Source organism: Amblyraja radiata, chromosome 15, assembly GCF_010909765.2.
Source record: "Amblyraja radiata isolate CabotCenter1 chromosome 15, sAmbRad1.1.pri, whole genome shotgun sequence".
Lineage (NCBI taxonomy): Eukaryota > Metazoa > Chordata > Chondrichthyes > Rajiformes > Rajidae > Amblyraja > Amblyraja radiata.
Genome location: NC_045970.1, coordinates 5491136 through 5515148, shown reverse-complemented (window position 1 = coordinate 5515148; position 24013 = coordinate 5491136). Strand labels below are relative to the sequence as shown.

The 24013-nt window shown below is 45.1% G+C and overlaps 1 non-coding gene across 1 annotated transcript; it reads left to right on the top strand.

Moving 5' to 3' along the window:
* The first annotated feature begins 23605 nt into the window (after positions 1-23605).
* Positions 23606-23797, top strand: LOC116981670. Its single transcript, XR_004414275.1, has one exon. It is a non-coding gene; the product is annotated as a U2 spliceosomal RNA (small nuclear RNA).
* Positions 23798-24013: the final 216 nt, after the last annotated feature.

Sequence of the window (24013 nt, the reverse complement as noted above, 5' to 3'; positions counted from 1 at the left end):
CCCCCTCAATCTTCTAAATTCTAGCGTGTACAAGCCAAGTCTATCCAGTCTTTCTTCATATGAAAGTCCTGCCATCCCAGGAATCAGTCTGGTGAACCTTCTCTGTACTCCCTCTATGGCAAGAATGTCATTCCTCAGATTAGCAGGCCAAAACTGTACGCAATACTCCAGGTGTGCTCTCATCAAGACCCTGTACAACTGCAGTAGAACCTCCCTGCTCGTATACTCAAATCCTTCTGTTATGAATGCTAACATACCATTTGCTTTCTTCACTGCCTGCTGCACCTGCATGCCTACTTACCATGACACCCAGGTCTCATTGCATCTCCCCTTTTCCTAATCGGCCACCATTCAGATAGTAGTCTACTTTCCTGATTTTGCCACCAAAGTGGATAACCTCACATTTATCCACATTATACTGCATCTGCCATGCATTTCCCCACTCACCCAACCTATCCAAGTCTCCTTGCAGCCTCCTAGCATCCTCCTCACAGCTTTGTGTCATCCGCAAACTTGGAGATATTGCATTCAATTCCCTCATCCAGATCATTAATATATATTGTAAATAGCTGGGGTCCCAGCACTGAGCCTTGTGGTACCCCATTAGTCACTGCCTGCCATTCTGAAAAGGATCCGTTTACTCCTACTCTTTGCTTCCTGTCTGCCAGGTAGTTCTCTATCCACATCAATACTGAACCCCCAATACCGTGTGCTTTAAGTTTGCATACTAATCTCTTATGTGGGACCTTGTCAAAAGCCTTCTGAAAGTCCAGATATAACACATCCACTGGTTCTCCCTTATCCACTCTACTAGTTACATCCTCGAAAAATTCTATAAGATTCGTCAGACATGATTTACCTTTCATAAATTCATGCTGACTTTGTCCAATGAATTCACCACTTTCCAAATGTGCTGCTATCCCATCTTTAATAACTGACTCTAGCAGTTTCCCCACCACCGATGTTAGACTAATGGTCTGTAATTCCCCGTTTTCTCTCTCCCTCCCTTTTTAAAAAGTGGGGTTGCATTAGCTACCCTCCAGTCCTCAGGAACTACTCCAGAATCTAAAGAGTTTTGAAAAATTATCACTAATATATCCACTATTTCTGTGGCTACTTCCTTAAGTACTCTGGGATGCAACTTATCTGGCCCTGGGGATTTATCGGCCTTTAATCCATTCAATTTACCTAACACCACTTCCCAGCTAACCTGGATTTCACTCAGTTCCTCCATCTCATTTAACCCCCGGTCCCATGCTATTTCCGGCAGATTATTTATGTCTTCCTTAGTGAAGACAGAACCAAAGTAGTTATTCAATTGGTCTGCCATGTCCTTGTTCCCCATGATCAATTTGCCTGTTTCTGACTGCAAGGGACCTACATTTGTTTTAACTAATCTTTTCCTCTTCACATATCTATAAAAACCATTGCAGTCAGTTTTTGTGTTTCCTGCCAGGTTTCTTTCATAATCTATTTTCCCTTTCCTAATTAAGCCTTTTGTCCTCCCCTGCTGGACTCTGAATTTCTCCCAGTCCTCTGGTAGGCTACTCTTTCTGGCTAATTTGTACGCATCATCTTTTGTTTTGATACTACCCTTGATTTCCCTTGTTATCCACGGATGCACTACCTTCCCTGATTTATTCTTTTGCCAAACTGGGATGAACAATTGTTGTAGTTCACCCATGCAGTTTTTAACTGCCTTCCATTACATATCCACCGTCAACCTTTTAAGAATCAATTGTCAGTCTATCTTGTCCAATTCACGTCTCATACCCTCAAAGTCACCTTTCTTTAAGTTCAGGACCCTTGTTTCTGAATTAACAATGTCACTCTCCATCCTAATGAAGAAATCAACCATATTATGGTCACTCTTGCCCAAGGGGCCCCGCACAACAAGACTGCTAACTAACCCTTCCTCATTACTCAATACCCAGTCTAGAATAGCCTGCTCTCTCGTTGGTTCCACTACATGTTGGTTTAGAAAACTATCCTGCATACATTCCAAGAAATCCTCTTCCTCAGCACCCCTGCCAATTTGATTCACCCAATCTATATGTAGATTGAAGTCACCCATTATAACTGTTTTACCTTTGTTGCACGCATTTCTAATTTCCTGTTTGATGCCATCCCCAACTCCACTACTACTGTTAGGTGGCCTGTACACAACTCCCACTAGCGTTTTCTGCCCCTTAGTGTTTCGCAGCTCTACCCATATCGATTCCACATCCTCCAAGCTAATGTCCTTCCTTTCTATTGCATTAATCTCCTCTCTAACCAGCAACGCTACCCTGCCTCCTTTTCATTTCTGTCTATCTCTCCTGAATATTGAATATCCCTGGATGTTCAGCTCCCAGCCTTGGTCACCCTGGAGCCATGTCTCCTTGATCCCAACTATATCATATTCATTAATAACTATCTGCACATTCAACTCATCCAACTTATTACGAATGCTCCTTGCATTAAGATACAAAGCCTGGATTTTGCCCTGGATTTGTCTGCCTGCCTCTTTTACTTTTAACCTTGCTACCTATTGCTTCTACCCTCATTTTACACCCCTCTGTCTCTCTGCTCTTGCACCCATCCCCCCGCCACATTAGTTTAAATCCTCCCCGACAGCACTAGCAAACACTCCCCCAAGGACATTGGTTCCATTCCAGCCCAGGTGCAGACCTTAAAGATTGTATGATATTGTGTCCATTTCTTTCAATCCAATGAGCTTTCCATTTAACTTCTATAACCGATGTGACACTTTCATTTTCCTTTTCAACTACTTTATTGCAAAATTCTTAAACCTTAGCATTAGATGGCGAGAAATACAGTCCAGGTTCTGTTGTTCACTTTAACGCTTGTCCTTAAGCGGCCTTTTCACGGGGCGAGTTGACGCAAGATGTCACCAGAGTGAAGAGGTCGTGGTCCAGCACGAGTCTCGCACGATATAACGGGGGGTAGATAAAGAGTTCCCACGGTACTCGGCATTTCTGTTATTTGTGCGAGTGACTTGTCCGTCTCCCGAGCTTTCCCGTTAAATCTTGAATGAACATCGTGAACTACACGTGACACAAATGATGTAACTTTTTTTTCACACACTATATATATCCTCCCTTGGTTGAATTGGCTCATTTGGAGACATATTTTACTGTGTATGTGGGAGACACAGATGGACTGAGCACAGTACCTCGGTCTTACTGTGTGTGGGAGAGGGGGAGAAAGAGACGTACACTCACAGAGGCAGAGTCTCTCAGCCTGTGTAAGAGGGAGGGAGAGAGAGAGAGAGGCACACACAAGGTGGATGTGAAATCTCACCTGCCTGTTTCAGTGACAGACACCCGCCGTCAGTAAATGAAGACACCCCCATCTGTCTCCCCCTCCTCTCCCTCGACTCCCCCACCTTTCTCTCCCAACTCCAGTCCCGTCCCGACCCCCTGGGAAACTGAATAGAGCAACAGTCAACTGCTGCCTGTGCGCTGATATGACAATAAAGGCTACTTTACTTTACTGAGTTAAAGAGTTCCCACGGTAGACTGTAAAACTGGGACCCTGGTTCTGGACTCCCCCAACACCGGAACCCTTCTTCAGACAGCCTAATCGGAATTGAGTCTGAAGATGTGTCTCGTCCCGAAACATCAGCTTTTTTTCTCCAGAGATGCTGCTTGACTCGCTGAGTTACTCCAGCTTTTTGTGTCTGTCTTCGGTTTAAACCAGCATGTGCAGTTCACTCCTTACACGGGTCTCTGTACAACATTGATTGGTAGCGTTCCGGACCCCTGGACCCGAGGACTCCAACCTGTATCTCTCAAAGAAGTACATGTGAAAAATTTCTCACGGACCATAAAAATGCGTAACCTTTCAGTAAAGTCCCTTTTAAAGTCCCTTTTAAAGATTATAGTTATTTTCTTGAATCTCATTAACATAACTCATGAATAAGTTGATGTCCATATGCGGATGCAAATCTTTATTTTTATTTATTTTTTAAATTCAATCCCACATAAGATAATGTTTACTCACCTTCTGTCCCCTCTGTCCAGCTTCCGGGTTCACCGTTCGCAGGAGTTCCCACGGTACCCGCATGAGTTATTACGGATATCGCACTGGCCACTACGTTCATATAATGTTGCAATACTCAACCACAAGTGTACAAGTCACTCTTGGAGAAATTCAAACTTTCTTGAATTTTCTCCCGAGTGACCAAGTTACACGATGACCTGCCGTTAGCGCTACGGTGGTCCACGGTGGTCCACGAATGCCGCACTGTTATCGCACGAGGTTCCCACGATGTTAAACTCCGGTTAACTCTTGCGTCAAGTCGCCCCGTGAAAAGGCCACTTTAGCATTCAAACATCCAGCAAACTCCATCACTTTATTGCAGGTGACATTTGACACAAATTTAGCCATTAATGCCCAATTGATCACATTTGTGTAAGAATGCCTGCTCCTCCTATATTTTATTAAAAAAAGGCGATGAGTTAATTATCAAAATTACATGAGCTTCTGTTAATTTGTTGTGTAATAACAAAAATAAATGTTGCTCATATATTGGTAATAATCTCAAAGCGAGCATGGGCAGCACAGTGATGTAGCGGTAGAGTTTCTGCCTCACAGCGCCAAAGCCCCGGGTTCAATCCTGACTACGGGTACTGTTTGTACAGAGTTTATATGCTCTCCCCTTGATTTGCGTGGGTTTTTTCCGAGATCTTCAGTTTCCTCCCATGCTTCAAAAACGTACAGGTTTGCAGGTTAATTGGCTTGATATAAATGTTTAAATTGTCCTTAGTGTAGGATAGTGTTGATGTGCGGGGATAGCTGGTCGGTGCGGACTCGGTGGGCCGAAGGACCTGTTTCTGTGCGTATCTCTAAACTAAACTAAACTAAACTTTCCCTGTCAGACTTTGTAACCTGAAAGAGAAATAAAAACTGGCTTCAAACCCCAATACAATGTACGTGAGGCAGCTTGAGAAATTTGATAAATAAGAAATTTGAGAAATGAACTAACAGTAATTTTCAACATAAACCTACTGTAGGTGAAAACATTTTGCAGTTAAATAATTTAAGTGGCTTTCATTTATTTATTTAATGGCCATTTGCCCAATTCCTCCATACTGACTAAGTTGTATAAGCAGCCAGAGCTACTTGCTGCACCTGGCCCATATCTCTCCAAATCTTTCCTAACCATGTACCTCTCTGAGAATGCCATCGTTGTATCCATCTTTACCACTTTCTCTGGCAGCTTGTTCCATGCCTCCTCCATCCTCTGTTTGAAAACGTTGCCCCTCTGGTCCCTTTTAAATCTTTTCTTGCTCATCTTAAACTGAAGTCCTCTAGTTTTAAACTCACCCTGGGGAAAATACATTGCCTGTTCATTTCACCTCTGCTCCTCAGGATTTTATAAGCTCACTCTTCTTCACTAGTAGGAAAAAACCGCAGCCCGTCCTGCTTCCCCTTGTAGCTGATACCCTCCAGACTGGTAAAACCTTTAAATCTATAGGAAGGAACTGCAGATGCTGGTTTGCACTGAAGAAAGACACAAAATGCTGGAGTAACTCAGCGGGACAGGCAGCATCTCTGGAGAGAAGGAATGGGTGACGTTTCGGGTCGAGACCATTCTTCAGACTGAGAGCTAGGGGAGAGGGAGACACAGAGATATGGAAGGATAAGGTGTGAAAACAGGAGATCAAAGCGGACGATGATCAAGGAAAATGTAGAATAGATTTAGAGAGGGAAGGTGACAACGAGGCATACAATTCAAACTGGTCGGAGAACTAGGATGGGGGAGGAATGCAGAGAGAGGGAAAGCAAGGGTTGCTTCTTCTCCGTGCATATGGCATGCACAGCCTAAAGTTGTAAGACAACTTGTCCTGTTTGATCTTCTGTTTGTGCACGCCAGGTTGATTGCATTCGTCAAAACAGGGTGGACCACGTGAAAGTTGCAATCTCCCACCCCAAGGGTTGCTTGAAGTTAGACGTCAATATTCATACCGCTGGCTTATAAGCTTCCCACGCCAAATATGAGCTTTAAATCTACTTTCCCTTTAAGTCTAAGGCCACCTTTCCTAGTGCAGGGGGATCCTGACTGTGAATGTTGGCCGATTATTTGGATTCTTTTAATGCAGGATTTAATTGTTACAGAGAAGTTGTTACTAAGAGGTTTGCTTATAAATTGCATAGTTGTTCTGATGACACTAGATCATCAAAAGGCAGAAGAAAGACAGAAATTTCAAATTCTCTTCTTCTCCATTAATTTAGTGAATACGTCACCTTGTTCTGGACTCTTCCTGTAAATAAGCTAGATATTTGATTTTTTCCCCGATGTAAGGGATTCTGCTGACAATTCAAGATGTCAACACCGGTCGTGACCCCTCTGTCGTGATAATGTGCCAACTTTGAATTTTCTAACAGCGGTTTAACACTGCAAACTCTAATTCTAGGTCAGGGGTGGGGAACCTGCAGCCTTAAGGTCACATGCAGCCTTCTAAGCCATTAAGTGCGGCCTTTTGAATGAATCCAAATTTTGTAGAACAAATCCTTTTATTATTATTAATATGTTTTTGTTCATCTTTTATTATTTTTATTTTTATCTTAAAATGAACGTATTTAAAATACCAAAGACTAAAAGAAGATTCAACAAAATAATCCTCCCCGACTGACGGCCACAATTAAAACATTAGTAAGTCATGAGGTCTATTTAACAAAATAATGTACATTTGAAGTAGATCTAATTGAAGTTTCTTGGATGCGGCCTTATTAGATTACTGCTAACTTAATGCGGCATTCCACCATGAAAAGGTTCCCCAGCCCTGCTCTAGGTCTTATGGGATATAATACTGGCCAGTGTGAAACTGACATGAGTATTTGTTAGTTTTGGTACGCTGGACTCGGTCTGACTATTGCTGTATGTGTACAACCATAAATGTGCAGTTCAGTTTAGTTTATTGTCACGTGTACTAAGGTACAGTGAAAAGCTTTTGTTGCATGCTAACCAGTCAGCGGAAAGCCAAATTATGTCTGAGGCTCCATAAGGCGCTGGTCAGGCCACATTTGAAGTACTGTGAGCAGTTTTGGACACCATATCTGAGGAAGGATGTGCTGGCCCTGGAGAGGGTTTACAAGATTAATCCCAGGAATGAGTGGGTTAACATAAGATGAGGATTTGATGGCACTGGGCCTGTACTCGCTGGAGTTTAGAAGAATGAGGGGGGAGGGGGAGGGGGGGAGGGGGAGGGGGGAGGGGGAGGGGGGAGGGGGGGGGGGGGGGGGCCACATTGAAATGTGCCGAATAGTGAAAGGCTTGGATAGAGTGGATGTGGAGAGGATGGTTCCACAACTGGGAGACTCTAGGACTAGGGGTCACAGCTTCAGAATTAAATTACGTTCCTTTAGGAAGTAGATGAGGAGGAATTTCTTTAGTCAGAGGGTTGTGGAATTCTTTGCCACAGAAGGCTATGCAGGCAAAGTCAGTGGATATTTTTAAGACGGAGATATATAGTTTCTTGATTAGTATGTGTGTCAGGGGTTATGGGGAGAAGGCAGGAGAATGTAGGTATGTTGCAAAGCCTACCTGAAGCGTCGTTGAAAATCTGTCGCTGCGGGTGTGCGCGATTTTGGCGCCGTTTAGAGGGGGGCGGGTTTAAAACGCGATTTTCTCTAGGCTGTTCAAATCGAAGATGTTCAGCCTAGTTAATTATTAACGAAAAATCGCTGGAAGACCCCGTCGCAAAAGCTATTATTAGTTTTAAAGGCCTCGTATAATAGTTATAGTAGTTTAAAAATCAATCTCTAAACCCGCGACCGCCAGCAACCGCAGGGTCCCATAGAGCAAACCACAGAAGGTATGTAGCTTATTTTTACATTAAAAAGGGCTTCTAAAGATCCCTTTATACAAAGTTTAATATTGCGAGTAGCTCATTTTGGGCCCATTATATCCCGCAGTATTTTTCTGGGCATTTGGGGCACAAATCTACCGCAATGTGAACGTTCTAAACCAGCGCGTTCCACAGGGACCCACTGGAAAGCTGATTTAAATGGGCATTTATTTACAGCAATTGAGCACTAAATTCCTTCCATTTGGTCTATAAATTAATGTAAATGAGATTTAAAAATCATGTTTTATTGTGAATTATTTGTGAATATTATTTGGACATTTAGGCTATTTAAAAATGTTAATCATTTATTAAGAAATGGATAGATGTTTAGATCTAGTAATTGAAGTCTGAAATTAGCTACAATTAGGTAACTAACTAATTATATGCTTTAATTTCAGGTCATCCAAGTAAGATTATTTTATATTTGTTTCAGAATGCTTCACTCTATGATAACTGAAAATTTCATTCAGTTCTCTTAATTTTTAAGAAAGTTATGGGCTTTTGACTGTTCACGATCACAGCTTTTTTGTTATGTCCATAGAAAATCAATAGGGAACAAGATGCTCATTTCCGAGAATGAAAATGGCCATAACTTTTTAAATACTTGAGATATGAAAGTGAATTAGGTGTCAAATTAAACTTATTTTTATGCTTTATCTGATGGGATAAATTACAGACTTGATTTTTAAAATCTCAAAATTTTGTAACATTGCTAGAGAATGGGGTTAGGTGGGAGAGATAGAACAACCATGATTGAATGGCGGAGTAGACTTGATGGGCCGAATGGCCGAAATCTGCTCCTATCATTTATTACAGGACCTCACTACATGTACTAGTGACACTACAGTGATGTTAAACACACATTGCTGCCTTGGATAAAGGACTAACCTAGGTTGAAATTGCACAGCCTGGGCCCAATCTAAAAGCTTCATCAGACCCATACCGCAACTGAATATGAAAGGTCAGTGGTTTCCAATGGGCTCAAGGCAGGTGGCTGGGCTTTTGTGCATTGCCCGTGCATTCACTCATGGGCCACAGGGTGTGCTGACCATGTTGGCATTTATTGCCCTCTCTCGGCTACTTTCACCGAATGGCAATCGTTTACTCAGCCAATGTAATAGGATTGTAAATTGCAATGCTTTATCTACATATAAAGACAAATGAAGTTTGGCAATTGTCATAAAGTACATTAAAATCTGTATATTTAGAAGTTAATTTCCCATTCTTTCCATGGATGTACTTGTGCCGATAATGTTAGCTACCTGCTATATGTACACAGTAGAGCTACTGCCTCACAGCGCCAGTGACCCGGGTTCGATCCTGACTACGGGTTCTGTCTTTACGGGGTTTGTACTTTCTCCCTGTGACCTGCGTGGGTTTTCTCCGGGATCTCCGGTTTCCTCCCGCACTACAATTGGTTTGGTATCAATGTAAAGTTGTCCCTAGTGTGTGTAGGATAGTGTTAATGTGCGGGGATCGCTGGTCGGTGCGGACTCGAGGGGCCTGTTTCCGCGCTGTATCTCTGAACTAAACTAAACACATCAATCCACTGCCGTCAACTTCCACGCAATGAAAATCTTCAGAGGAGATGCTTGACAGTTGATATGACGTCATGCATTTTTGGAAATGGCCAAAGTCAAAATTTCACTCCATCTTTAAAAGTCTATTTTCAAGCAATAGCTTAATTTAATCCCAACAACCATGAGGCTATTAAACCACCAACCAAACTCCGAACTACATTGTCTTGGGGAGACATTGTTTTTGTCTTTGGACTATTATGTTCTTCGCATTACAATGTTGACAATAGACAGTGTTACAACAACTACCCATGTCTCCAGGAACCCCTTCATAACATCTGTATCGCTCAGCTCTGACCGAGATGACTTTCTATTAGCTGGAGATCAAACGGTATAGTGAGTGTAGTAGTGGTGGGGAGATGAGAGAGGCGATAGATCAAACCACGTATGTATTTAATTTAATTTAATTTAATTTCTTCATTTATATAGCACATTTTTAGTCAACTTGCATTGACCCCAAAGTGTTTCACATAATTACATCCACACACACAGGCAAAGGTGGGTGAAGTGTCTTGCCCAAGGACACACACAGGCAAAGGTGGGTGAAGTGTCTTGCCCAAGGACACACACAGGCAAAGGTGGGTGAAGTGTCTTGCCCAAGGACACAACGACAGTATGCACTCCAAGCGGGATTCGAACCAGCTACCTTCCGGTTGCCAGCCGAACACTTAGCCCATTGTGCCATCTGTCGCCTCGTGGGATTGTGTGGGAATGAACTGCAGATGGTGGTTTAAGCCTCTGTCCCACTGACGTGTCCTTGGCACGCTAATTACACAACCTCGTGGTCGCGTTGAGCCGCGATGGTCCCACGAAGGTTGCGCGCGATTACATGCGTTGCACAGCCTTCTGGAGCGCGTAATGCCAGCCGTAGGTACTCGGGGCATCAGGTAAGTCGGGACATTTTTTCAGCACGTTGAAAAATGTCCACTAGTAAAAAAATAGCCCCGAGTACCTACGGCTGGCTATTACCGTAATTCTCCGAGTTTGAATCAAGGGGAAAACTCGGGAGAATTCGTGAGTAACTCAGGAAATTGGGACAGGCCCTTAACTCAGTGGGACAGGCAGCATCTCTGGAGAGAAGGAATGGGTGACGTTTTGGTTGAGACTCTTCTTCAGTAGTGTTTGTATTGGGAGGAGGAGGATAGGTCGATGGAGCTGGCCGTGTGAGCTGGTGTGCATGCACATCAAACTGGGTGTGCGAGACAGGAAGGGCAGGGCGGATGTGCAGCAGATAGAGGTGTGATGGGCAGCGCAAGCAATCTGCAAAGCAAAGGAAATAGATCTTAGTTTAGTTTAGAGATACAGCATGGAACAGGCCCTTTACCCCACTGAGCCCGCACCAACCAGCGATCCCCGCACATTCACACTATCCTACACACACCAGGGACAATTTACACTTATACCTAGCAAATTAACCAACAAACCTGTATGTTTTTGGAGTGTGGGAGGAAACCGAACAATTCAGAGAAAACCCACGCGGTCACATAGAAACATAGAAACATAGAAAATAGGTGCAGGAGTAGGCCATTCGGCCCTTCGAGCCTGCACCGCCATTCAATATGATCATGGCTGATCATCCAACTCAGTATCCCGTACCTGCCTTCTCTCCATACCCTCTGATCCCCTTAGCCACAAGGGCCACATCTAACTCCCTCTTAAATATAGCCAATGAACTGGCCTCGACTACCCTATGTGGCAGGGAGTTCCAGAGATTCACCACTCTCTGTGTGAAAAAAGTTCTTCTCATCTCGGTTTTAAAGGATTTCCCCCTTATCCTTAAGCTGTGACCCCTTGTCCTGGACTTCCCCAACATCGGGAGCAATCTTCCTGCATCTAGCCTGTCCAACCCCTTAAGAATTTTGTAAGTTTCTATAAGATCCCCTCTCAATCTCCTAAATTCTAGAGAGTATAAACCAAGTCTATCCAGTCTTTCTTCATAAGACAGTCCTGACATCCCAGGAATCAGTCTGGTGAACCTTCTCTGCACTCCCTCTATGGCAATAATGTCCTTCCTCAGATTTGGAGACCAAAACTGTACGCAATACTCCAGGTGTGGTCTCACCAAGACCCTGTACAACTGCAGTAGAACCTCCCTGCTCCTATATTCAAATCCTTTTGCTATGAAAGCTAACATACCATTCGCTTTCTTCACTGCCTGCTGCACCTGCATGCCCACTTTCAATGACTGGTGTACCATGACACCCAGGTCTCCTGCATCTCCCCTTTTCCTAGTCGGCCACCATTTAGATAATAGTCTGCTTTCCTGTTTTTGCCACCAAAATGGATAACCTCACATTTATCCACATTATACTGCATCTGCCAAACATTTGCCCACTCACCCAGCCTATCCAAGTCACCTTGCAGCCTCCTAGCATCCTCCTCACAGCTAACACTGCCCCCCAGCTTAGTGTCATCCGCAAACTTGGAGATATTGCCTTCAATTTCCTCATCCAGATCATTAATATATATTGTAAATAGCTGGGGTCCCAGCACTGAGCCTTGCGGTACCCCACTAGTCACTGCCTGCCATTGTGAAAAGGACCCGTTTACTCCTACTCTTTGCTTCCTGTTTGCCAGCCAGTTCTCTATCCACATCAATACTGAACCCCCAATGCCGTGTGCTTTAAGTTTGTAAACTAATCTCTGGGAAGAACGCACAAATTCCATACAGACAGCACCCGTAGTCAGCATCAAACCCGGGTCTCCGGTACTGCAAGCGCTGTAAGTCGGCAACATTACCACTGTGCCACCATATGGCCCTTATACCCCCTAACTTTCTGCCAATCAGGTAACGCATTAACATAGCACAAAAGTTGCAGAAGGAAATTAGTGCACAACTAGGAGCTCATGCATAGCCACAAGCACAATGCACACATGGAAAACTGTATATTATAGTGGAGGTGAAATATAGACCATGAACTTGAACTGAATGCCTCAATTATTAAAGCAACATTAATAGTGGAGCTATGATTGAATGCAAAACTGGTGTTTGCAACCATTTGTTTCTCTGTCATTTCTTGCATTCTTGAGTCAATCGCCTGAAATATTTTAACTGTTCCACACAAACTTGAAATCTGAACCGAAGTCAGTTTTGTAGGTTAATTGGCTTGGGTTTGTCTAGTTGGTATAAAGGGCCTGTCCCACTTATGCGATTTTTTTCGGCAACTTACCAGCACCCGTCATAGTCGCAGCAGGTTGCCGAAAATGTTCAAAATGTTGAAAATCCAGCGGCGACCAGAAAGAGGTACGACTCTATGGGCGACTGCTCACCACCAAACAGACGGTGTCGCAGGATGTCGCTAGGTGACGCCTGTATGGTCGTGAGTAGTCGCCCATAGAGTCATACCAGTGTCTGGTCGCCGTTGGATTGTCAATATGTTGAACATTTTCGGCAACCGGCTGCGACTATGACAGGTGCCGGCAAGTCGCCAAAAAAACAGGCCCTTAAGTGTAAATTGTCCCTAGCGTGTGTAGGCTTGTGTTAATGTGTGGGGATCGCTGGTCGGTGCGGACTCGGTGGGCCAAAGGGCCTGTTTCCACGCTGTACAAGATACAAGATACATTTATTGGTCACATGTGCCAGATGGGGAAATGAAATTCCCATACAGCCATACAATAAAAATAAAGGACACAACACACGATAGAATTTAACATAAAACATCCCCACACAGCAGAATCAGAGTTTCCCACTGTGTGGGAAGGCACCAAAGTCAGTCTCTTCCTCCACTGTTCCCCGTGGTCAGGGCCTCCCCAAGCCCTCCGCAGTTGCTGCTACGGGTGGCCCGATGTTCAAGCCCGCTCGCCGGGGTGTTGTAAGTCCGACGTATCTCTAAACTAAACTAAATATTGTATATTGGAGTGGCTGCAATTAGGTAAATGGCCACTCACTACAAGACACGTCAAGGCCAAACTGGGAAGGTGACAGAGCTGTCAGCGGGAGAAGATAAATGAGCTCATGCAGGAGACACGAGAGAAGAGGTTAGAATTTCATTGAGGCGGTGTTTGGTTTATGGTTTCATGGCTGCCATCCCACTGCAGTGTTAGCCCGCTGTTAGAAACGTCAAAACTTGGCTTATTATCATGACAGAGAGGTCACGACTCATGTTAACATTTTGAATTGTCAGCAGAATCCCTGACATTAGGGGAAAAAAACATATCAGGCTTGTTTACTAGAAGCGTCCAGACCAAGGTGATTTATTCACTAAATTAGAATTAAGTTGAAGCAGGGAGTTTGTCCAACACAAAGGATCATGGATATCAAAAACCTTTACTGCAGACACCCGAGGGAAATTAATATATTGCACTTATCTTAGTTTAGTTTAGTTTAAAGATACAGCACGGATACAGCCCCTTCTGCCCACTGAGTTCGTGCCGACCAGCAATCCCCGCACATTAACACAATCCTACACACACTAGGGACAATTTACATTTATACTAAGCCAATTAACCTACAAACCTGTACGTCTTTGGAGTGTGTGAGGAAACCTCGGATCTCGGAGAAAATCCATGCTGTCACGGGGAGAATGTACAAACTCCTTCAGACAGCACCCGCAGTCAGGATCGAACCCAGGTCTCTGACATTGTAAGGCAGTAGCTCTAATGCTGTGCCATCGTGCAGCAATCATCTCATTTGAACTTTTCAAAGTCAATGATTAGTTTTTGCTAAAGTGTGAGGGTGCAGCAGGAGAACCATGAGCTAACTGAGTGCAAGAGCAAGCTCGGGGGGGGGGGGGGGGGGGGGGGACCTGAAGGAACTGCAGATGCTGATTTAAACCGAAGATAGACACTAAAACCTGGCGTAACTCAGCAGGACAGGTAGCATCTCTGGAGAGAAGGAATGGGTGACGTTTCGGGTCGAGAGTCTGAAGAAGGGTCTCGACCCAAAACGTCAACCATTCCTTCTCTCCAGAGATGCTGCCTGTCCTACTGAGTTACTCCAGCTTTTTATGTCTATCTTCAGAGACCAGAATGCTCTGGTTTCAATATTTACTTTCTTTCTCATTTGAAGGATTTAAAATGATAGACATCTACGAACGTTTAACAATTTTTCAAGTCAGTTTTCCATACTTCAGAAGTAATCAAATGTCAAAAGTAATCCAAGTGTGGGATTACAGGCCTTGTGTTCGATGGACAACAGGATGCTATTTTGGCCAGTGTTTCCAGGGATCAGAGCACTGCCTCATGTGATGATAAGCCTGGCCTTCTGGATCATTACACCAAACTAGCTGGGTAGAGTTTGTGATATGGCTACAGCAAACCTGAGTTAGAAAGGGGGGCAACCATGAACATCAGGTTTCACAATCCTGCTCCCTATCATAAGATCATAAGATCATAAGTGATAGGAGCAGAATTAGGCCATTCAGCCCATCAAGTCTACTCCACCATTCAACCTCTGACACCCGTACTAATTAAGAATCTATCTATCTCTGCCACTGACTTGGCCTTCACAGCCTTCTGTGGCAAAGAATTCTACAGATTCACCACCCTCTGACTATAGAAATTCCTCCTCGTCTCCGTCCTTAAGGGCCTGTCCCACTGCGGGGACCTAATTTGCGAGTTTAGAAGAGTTTGCGCTCGACTCAAACTCGCAGCATAGTTTACACGTGGTCCTAGGAGGTCACTGTAACTCTCCTTCATGCTCGAGGGAAGTTCCCGCATACTTGCAGCCTCAGTTTGGTCGAGGAAAAATTGGTCGGCATGGTTCTTTTGAACTCGTAGTGCAGTGGAGTGGGGTCGCTATGTAGTTACAGGCAGTCGAGGGCAGCCGTAGGCAATCGCCTTCGCTGACCAGGCATTTTAATTGGCTCATTGGAATTTTCAGAACTAAGGAAAACTGACCGGTAAGTTAAATGCCCGCTAAACTTTATTAAACGTTGTCTGGCTTTTTAAAAGTGGCTCCACTCCTTCCTCCCTTCTCACCCCCTCCCCCCCCCCCCTCTCCCCCCTTTCTCTCCCCTTCTCTCCCCTTCTCCCCCCACCCCTCTCTAAAGGACTTACCATAACTGTGCCAACCGTCTTTTACCTTGCTGTTCATCGGGGGTGTGAATTTCAGACAGCGCTCCCCCGCTTTCGTGTGTGTGTGTGTGTGTGTGTGTGTGTGTGTGTGTGTGTGTGTGTGTGTGTGTGTGTGTGTGTGTGTGTGTGTGTGTGTGTGTGTGTGTGTGTGTGTGTGTGTGTGTGTGTGTGTGTGTCTTGAAGGTCGAAGACAGTCGCTGAGAAGTCGCATTAGTGGGACAGGCCCTTAAAGGAACGTCCTTTAATTCTGAGGCTATGACTAATCCTAGACTCTCCCACTAGTGGAATCACCCTCTTCACATCCACTCTTTCCAACACTTTCACTACTCTATATGTTTTAATGGGGTTCCCCCTCATTCTTCTAAACTCCAGCGAGTAGAGGCCCAGTGTCATCAAACGCTCATCATATGTTATCCAGCAAATGCCCATGAACAATATCTACCCACAGATTTTAGATGAAGCTGAAGTGCATGTGAAATGGCCTTTGAAAGACAGTATCATCAAGCTCTTTGGGGTGGATGATTGCAACCTTCACGTGGTCCGCCCTGTTTCGACGACCAGGCGTGCACAATCAAATAAGATCAAATAGAACAAGTTGTCCTACAACTTTAGGCTGTGCACGCCATACGCAAGAAGAAGAAGAAGAAGAAGAAGATCAGTATTTCAAATTGCTGTGCTTTAATTTCTACGTTCAGTAAATGTATCCAGTATTTCCTTTGAAAGCGTTAAGGCGTATAAACTGATCTGATCATTGTATTGATTAAAACTGGTCACTCCATCCCTAACCATGGAGTTCAGTGAACAAACATTGTGGGCAGCACAGTGACTCAGTGGTAGAGTTGCTGCTTCACAATGCCTGAGACCCAGGTTCGACCCTGACTAAAGGATGCTGTCTATGCAGAGTTTATTAATTCTCCCTATGACTGCGTGGGCTTTCTCCGGGTGCTCCGGTTTCCACACACATTCCAAAGATGTGCAGGTTTGTCGGTTGATTAGCTTCTGTAAAATGCACCTGGTGTGTCGGATGCAAAAATGGGATGACATAGAACTAGTCTATGGTTGATCAATGATTGGCATGGACTCGGTGGGCCGAAGGGCCTGTTTCTTAGCTGTATCTCTAAACTAAACTAGTCCATCAATGTGAAGAGTAACAGTTGTCCTAGAATTGCATGGTTCTGAGCATCATTTTGAACACCTCCGTTCAGTCTGCCTAGGCCTACATAATCTCCTGGTTGCTAAACACTTTAACTCCCCCACCTATTCCCACACTGACCTTCCTGTCCAGAGTCTCCTCCGTTGTCAGAGTGAGGCCCTATGCAAATTGGAGGAACAGCACCTCATATTTCACTTGGGCAGCTTACAAAATGCGGAACATATATTGATTTCTCTAACTTCAAGTAACCCGTGCTTTCCCTCTCTCTCTCCATTCCTCCCCCACCCTAGTTCTCCAACTAGTTCCATTGTCCTCCTGATTAAATATTGTCACCTTCCCTTCAGCTAACAATGAACCATTCTACATTTCCTTACCAGTATCTGCTTTGATCTGTCGTTTTCACACCTTACCCTTCCATATCTCTAAACACCCTCTCCCCTGACTCTCAATGTGAAGAAGGGTCATCCATTCCTTCTCTCCAGTGATGCTGCCTGTCCTGCTGAGTTACTCCAGCATTTTGTGTCTATCATTCAGAGCCACTCAGGCATCTACACGGGGAGACTAAGCGGAGGTTGGGCGATCGTTTCGCCGAACACCTCCGCTCAGTCCGCAATAACCTACCTGAGCTCAGCACTTCAACTCCCCCTCCCATTCCCAATCCGACCTCTCTGTCCTGGGTCTCCTCCATTGCCAGAGTGAGCAACACCGGAAATTGGAGGAACAGCACCTCATATTCCGCCTGGGTTGCTTGCGTCCGGTGGCATGAACATTGAATTCTCCCCATTTTGCTAGTCCTTGCTGTCTCCTCCCCTTCCTTAACCCTCGAGCTGTCTCCTCCCATCCCCCCGCCCTCGGGCTCCTCCTCCCTTTTTCTTTCCTTCTCCCCCCCACCCCCCATCAGTCTGAATAAGGGTTTTGGCCCGAAACGTCGCCTATTTCCTTCGCTCCATAGATGCTGCTGCACCCGCTGAGTTTCTCCAGCATTTTTGTGTACCCAGGCATCTACACAGATTGTCACAGTCTTCCTGAAGCATAGCAACACGGTTTAATTCAACCAATGTGCAAGTGGTCAATAACCTGTCCTGCAGAACATTGCATTTTAATGGTTGCTTCAGAATATGGCTGTATTTGTAAATGGGGGAATTATAAGGAGGAAGTTTGCTCAATTTCCTAAAAGGCCCTGCTTCCAGCGCAGCTGAGGCTCATAATATGATCACCAATAACCATGTATTTTGCACTTGACATAACATTGTCATCCAGAGTGATCGAACCACACAACAAGTGAATTATAAGGAGGTCCATCTATATTCGGGGCAGAACAGGATTCTGTCATCAGCTAAAATGTCTCCACTGAAATCCCTCTGCAGACAGGGAAGGTACTGCGTGTGTCAGCCCTTCACAGATGAGACCTTCATGAAAATATCTGAGCTGCACAATTAATGGCCAGTGCTCTCCATCTGTACAGCATACACTCCCATGACATCCACTGCTAGGCAAAGGAACAAACGACCGAGCCCCAGTGGCATCTACGTAAGCCTGCATGACAGTCTTGTCAATCTGTTGATCCACTACTTTAAAGAAATCACATTGCATAATTGAGTTCAGGGATTTCACAGAAGCAGTGTGAAAATCCTATGACTGATACTTGGCCAATGTAAATGGAATAAAACCTGATGCAGCCTGTGACAGTGGTGACTGGAATTTGCTGTCACTGGATACACACAGTTTTACATCGTCTTGAATATTTTGTCCCTATAAATGTAAAAAAACAATGATGGACACAAAATGCTGGAGTAACTCAGTGGGTCAGACAGCCCCCGCACACCAACACTTTCAGAGACTGACTTCAGGAACTCCCAGCTGCAGGAGCATCGATCGCCCCTACGCAGGAGCCTCGGTAGCCCTGATGTGGTGGCTTTGACCGCCGGATATGGGAGCTTCGACCGCCCCTACGCAGGAGCCTCGGTAGCCCTGATGTGGTGGCTTTGACCGCCGGATATGGGAGCTTCGATCGCTCTGATCAGATGGTTCGACTACCCCGTCCGCGGGAGAATAAAGAGGAAGAAGATAAGACTTTATTGCCTTGCATCACAGTGAGGAATGCGGGGAATGCGCTGTGGAGGATGTTTATGCTAACTTTAATGTAGTTGTGTGCCTTGTTGCTTTTTTGTTTCATATGGCTGTAAGGTAATTCGCATATCACTGTACTTTAATTGGTGCATGTGACAATAAAAGACCTTTGAAACCTTTATCCTACTCACACTAGGAACAGATGACATTTTGGGTTGAGACCCTTTTTCAGGGTATCGACCCAAATAACCTTTCCTATCTTTACTTATTTGATCTTTCCCAGTTCCTATTAGACTGATCCTTTTATCACATTAATGAACAGAGGGGCATACCTTAACTCATCCTTTATAAGTTTGGGATTCTTTATCATTTTCTGGCCTTCCTTTCCGTTACAACCATCAGGGTCTTAGAATCTCTTGAATTAGAACATCTAACCCTTCTAATTTACATGCAAGCCCCATCACTAACCTTATTGCAGCAGTATTTAGACTTGATCTCCACCTGATGTATGGGCCTGTTCACCATGGGCCTGTTCACCATGGGCCTGTTCACCATGGGCCTGTTCATCCATAGGCCTGTTCACTATGCATGGTCCACCTGCGGGCCGAAGGGCCTGTTTCTCTAAAGTGTAAAGTCCCTATCTTCCAAGGAACTTCCTAATAACTGCCGAGGGGAGTTGATAGCGCCATAGTCGTATCAAAGCAGATAAATACCATATATATAAACACCATATAATGCATTTTATCAGGATGCATTACAGTTTGAGAGTACAGTACAGAGGAGATTTACTGGAATGTTGCCTGGGTTTCAGCACCTAAGTTATAGAGAATGGTTGAACAAGTTAGGTCTTTATTCTTTGGAGCACAAAAGGTTAAGGGGGGACTTGATAGAGGTCTTTAAAATTATGAGAGGGATAGACAGTTGACGTGGATAAGCTTTTTCCATTGAGAGTAGGGAAGATTCAAACAAGAGGACATGATTGGAGAATTAAGGGACAAATGTTTAGGGGTAACATGAGAGGGAACTTCTTTACTTAGAGAGTGGTAGTTGTGTGGAATGAGCTTCCAGTGGAAGTGGTGGAGGCAGGTTCGATTTTATCATTTAAAAATTAATTGGATAGGTATATGGATGGGAAAGGAATGGAGGGTTATGGTCTGAGTGCAGGTAGATGGGACTAGGTGAGAGTAAGTGTTCGACATGGACTAGAAGGGCCGAGATGGCCTGTTTCCGTGCTGTAATTGTTATATGATTATATGGTTTGCTTTGGGAAGAGCTTCATCCGAGACCGCAAGAAATTGCAGCGAAGCGTGGACATAGCCCAGACATCACACAAACCAACCTCCCTTCCATTGACTCAATGTATACCTCATGATGCCTCTGCAAGGCCAGCAGCATAATCAAAGATAAGTCGCACCCTGGCCATTCCCTCCTCTCCCCTCTTCCATTAGGCAAGCTATAGAAGTGTGAAAACGAACACCTCCAGATTCTGGGACAGTTTTTTCCCAACTATCATCAGGCATTTGAATTCTCCTATCACAACCAGAGAGGAGTCCTGAACTGTCATTTACCTCTTTGGTGGCTATCCTTGATCGGACTTTGCTGGCTTTACCTTGCACTAAACATTATCCCCTTATCGTGTATCTATACATGGTAAATGGCTCGACTGTAATCATGAATTGTCTTTATGCTGACTGAACAGCACGCAGCAATGGATTTTCACTGTACACGTGACAATTAACTAAACTGAAACTAAATACTATCAAGCCAAACTCAAGTACAAATACAACAGGTAGAGCAAAGGGGAAGACACAGAGTGCAGAATATAGTTCTCAGCATTGTAATGCCCTAATTACATAGACAAAGACCAATATCCACAATGGAGTAGAAGTGAATTGGGCAATATCCTAACTGGAAGGACTGTAAACACATGATTCTGTCTAATTTCTTATCCATTGCAACCTTGACATTACATCTGCTCTTTGTCACTGCGTTTAGCAGGTAAATCTCCCAAAAGTTAACAAACGACCTTTTTTAATAAGTAGATTCAGTTCTACCTCCAGTTCAAGTCAGTTCAATTCCCCCTATAGGGTTATTGCCATTTTTGGTATTTATTTCTTCGATATATGGGAGAGAGAGTTCCAAACAACAGGAAACGTAAGGTGAGGAGGGGAAGAAGCTGTTCCTGCGTCTGATGGTGCGCGCTTACAAGCTTCTGTATCCTCCGCCTGACTGGAACAAGGAAAAGAGAGAATGACTGGGATGGGACAACTCTATGATTATGTGGGCTACATTTCTGAAGCAGCTTGAACTGTAGCTGGAATCAATGGTGGAAAGTCAGGTCTGTGATAGACTGGGCTACATCTACAACTCTGCAGTCTTGGGCAGGGCTGTTCCAAAACCAAGCTCTGATGAATCCTGACAGTATGCTCTCTATTGTGCATCTGTAGAGTCTTTTAACAGTCAATGGAGGCATGCCAAATTTCCACAGTCGCCTCAGGAAGTAGAGGCTCTTGTTCGGCTCCGATTTCAATGTGGTTGATGCCCAACAGATCACTGGTAATATTAACGCCAATGAACTTGACCTCTCAACGATTTACACTGTGACACCATGGATGCTGGTTGGAGTATGTTTTCCACAATTCTTCATGAAGTCAATAACTAGTTCCTTCATCTTGCTGATATTGAGGTACAGGTTGTTGTCCTGACACCACTGAATGTTTTCAAGAGGGAGTTAGATTTAGTCCTTAGGGCTAGTGGAATCAAGGGAAATGAGGAACAGCAGGAACAGGGTACTGATTTTACTTCGGAGTCACGTGAGTGACTACGTGAAGAACCCGCTCAGTGCGCAGGCGCGGCATTACGCCAGCAGTGCAACAGCGGCAGCGGGAGTTAGGCGCTCCCGCAACAGATGAAACGGACCGTCAGGTGAGTATCCTGAGGTCGGGTTTTCTTTTACAGGGGAGCCCCTTTTTCTGCTTGTGTTTTACAGGCAGAGAAAAAGGCTCTGGAACAAAACTGTCCCCCGTTCGAGGAGGAACGTTTTCTGTCGGGGGGGAAGGGGGGCAGCAACAGGCGGTAGGAGCGACCCGGTGTTCCGTAATTCCCCGACACCGTGCCGAGCCCAGCCCGATAGCGGGCTGGATGTATAGCCACCCGAAGAGGCATCCGGCAGGTGTTCCCGATTTGGGACGGGACGTCTCTCCACCCGCACGGGGGGAGAGAGAGCCGCCTGAGCTGCTGGAGCGGCTCTCGGTGCAGGTGCCTGCGAGACGCGCTGCTTGAGGGGCGCTCTCGCTTCTACAAGGCACAAAAGCTCTAGAAGAAGGCGGTAGGAACATTTACCGGGCGCTCCGCTATCCCCACACCGCGCCGAGGCCAGTCCCGCTAGTGCCTGAGCTGCGGGCTGGATGTTCAGCCATCCGAAGAGGCATCCGGCCGGTGGCTTCCGACTTGTCGGAGGGGACGTCTCTCCACCCGCATGGGAGAGAGACAGCCGCCTGAGCCGCTGGAGCGGCTCCTGGAGAAGGAGCTCCTGCGAGACACGCTACGTGAGGGGCAGTCTCGCTGGAGGGTTCAGGCATACCCTCCACAGTGCCTAGGCACTGCCCATCGCTTCCTCCTTAGTCTGGTTAGCTTTGGGGTGACCAGTGGCTGGGCTGGTCATGAAGAGGGGTCACTGGCTGAACAAAATCGGGAGTATGCTTGAGGTACAGGATCAGGAAGAGCTGCTGGGTGTGGCCGCTATGTGGCTCCACCACTAGCGAGATGGCTTTTCAGTCTCAACTGATGGCCAGCTTACTACCTGTCTTTTCCAAAAAACCTCTCCAAGACAGGTAGCCATGAGGCGTTGGTTTTATCACGCCTCCCCTAAATTGCATTTACTCAAAGTGCCCGCCATTATTGGAGGATACATTGAGCAGCGCATTTAACCTAAATATTTTAAAAATGCATTTGGTACCCTGACGTCGGCTATCATGTCCACCTGCTCATTCCAGAAGGGCAGGGTAGTATGGCAAAACACCTGACCCTACTGTTCAACGGTATACCTCATAACTTCTCAAATGAACTCACAAACCTGCCCTCAATCTATGAAATTAACAGGACTATGAGAACGCCGACCTCACAAGCACAGATCCTGCTACCTGGCACTTACCAAACCAGTCCTAAAAAACTGGACGAAGTGTTCAAACTATTCGGCACAAGAGGGCAGAGTCTGGAATGAGCACCACACTAAACCAGACAGCAGTACCTCTACGTGCCCACCAGGTGCGTCTACCTCATGGTACTGGTGAAAGCTCGGGGCCTGCATGCCAAACCCGTAGCATTTTAGGCCACGGCCCAGAGCAGGCCCCAGGGAAAATGCGCCACCCCCCAACAAACATCGTCCCTACAAGAACAAGGAACCAGAAACCGAAGAAAACAACAATGAAGACAGATAAGTATGGTTCCTACCATCACATAAAGGTTAAGGGTTGTACTAACAAGGGGTGGGTGAATCATGCCTGGTTAGGAAGCTATCACTCTTGGTAGTTATATACCAAAAAATAAATACAAGGGGAATAGAATTAATATCTTGCCACCAATTCAGCAAGCACCCCAAGGGGTCTACCCTCCCACGATGGTGAATGTCGCACCATCGTTGATAAACCACTTGAGTATTTCACCAGGTATACCCATTCATGGGATTTGTAACTACTACCATGGATCAAAGGATACTTTATGGTAGACATCGACCTTGAAGATGCACACTATTCAGTACCTTCTCATATAAGTTTCGGATATACCGCAATTACCTGGATGGAGTAACCATGATGAGCGTTGCGGCATTTAAGTCAAAGTTATCCAGAATCAACTAGCCCTGACACTTAGAAACATTCCGTCATGGCATGTCTATATATTAACGACAAACTATCCTTGGATACAGCTTTAGCTGCATCGCTTCTCAGCCTTTTGGCTAAGATCAAGTGTAGTATCTGTTCTTATCAGTTTAATAATCTGATACGTCCCTTATCTAGGGACCATATATTAAATTGAAATTTGGAACAGGGAGATGGAATAGGGGCTTGCTCCGTCCACTCCACGCATCGACCCAGTATTGCAGTGCCTCTGGGAACGGTGCACAAAATATATATCCAGATATTTACGTTGACCATCCACAACTTTGTTATCTGGTATTCATTAAGATTATCAGTCATGGTGCATTAACCACCAATCAACTACGTGGCAAAGTAATTGGGATATAGCAGCATTACCAGCTACTGAACTTTGTACCTTTCCTATGAGCTGAGATACTAGTGTTCAAAACTATCTCCATACCTGTAATATGGGGGCAAATGGATTAA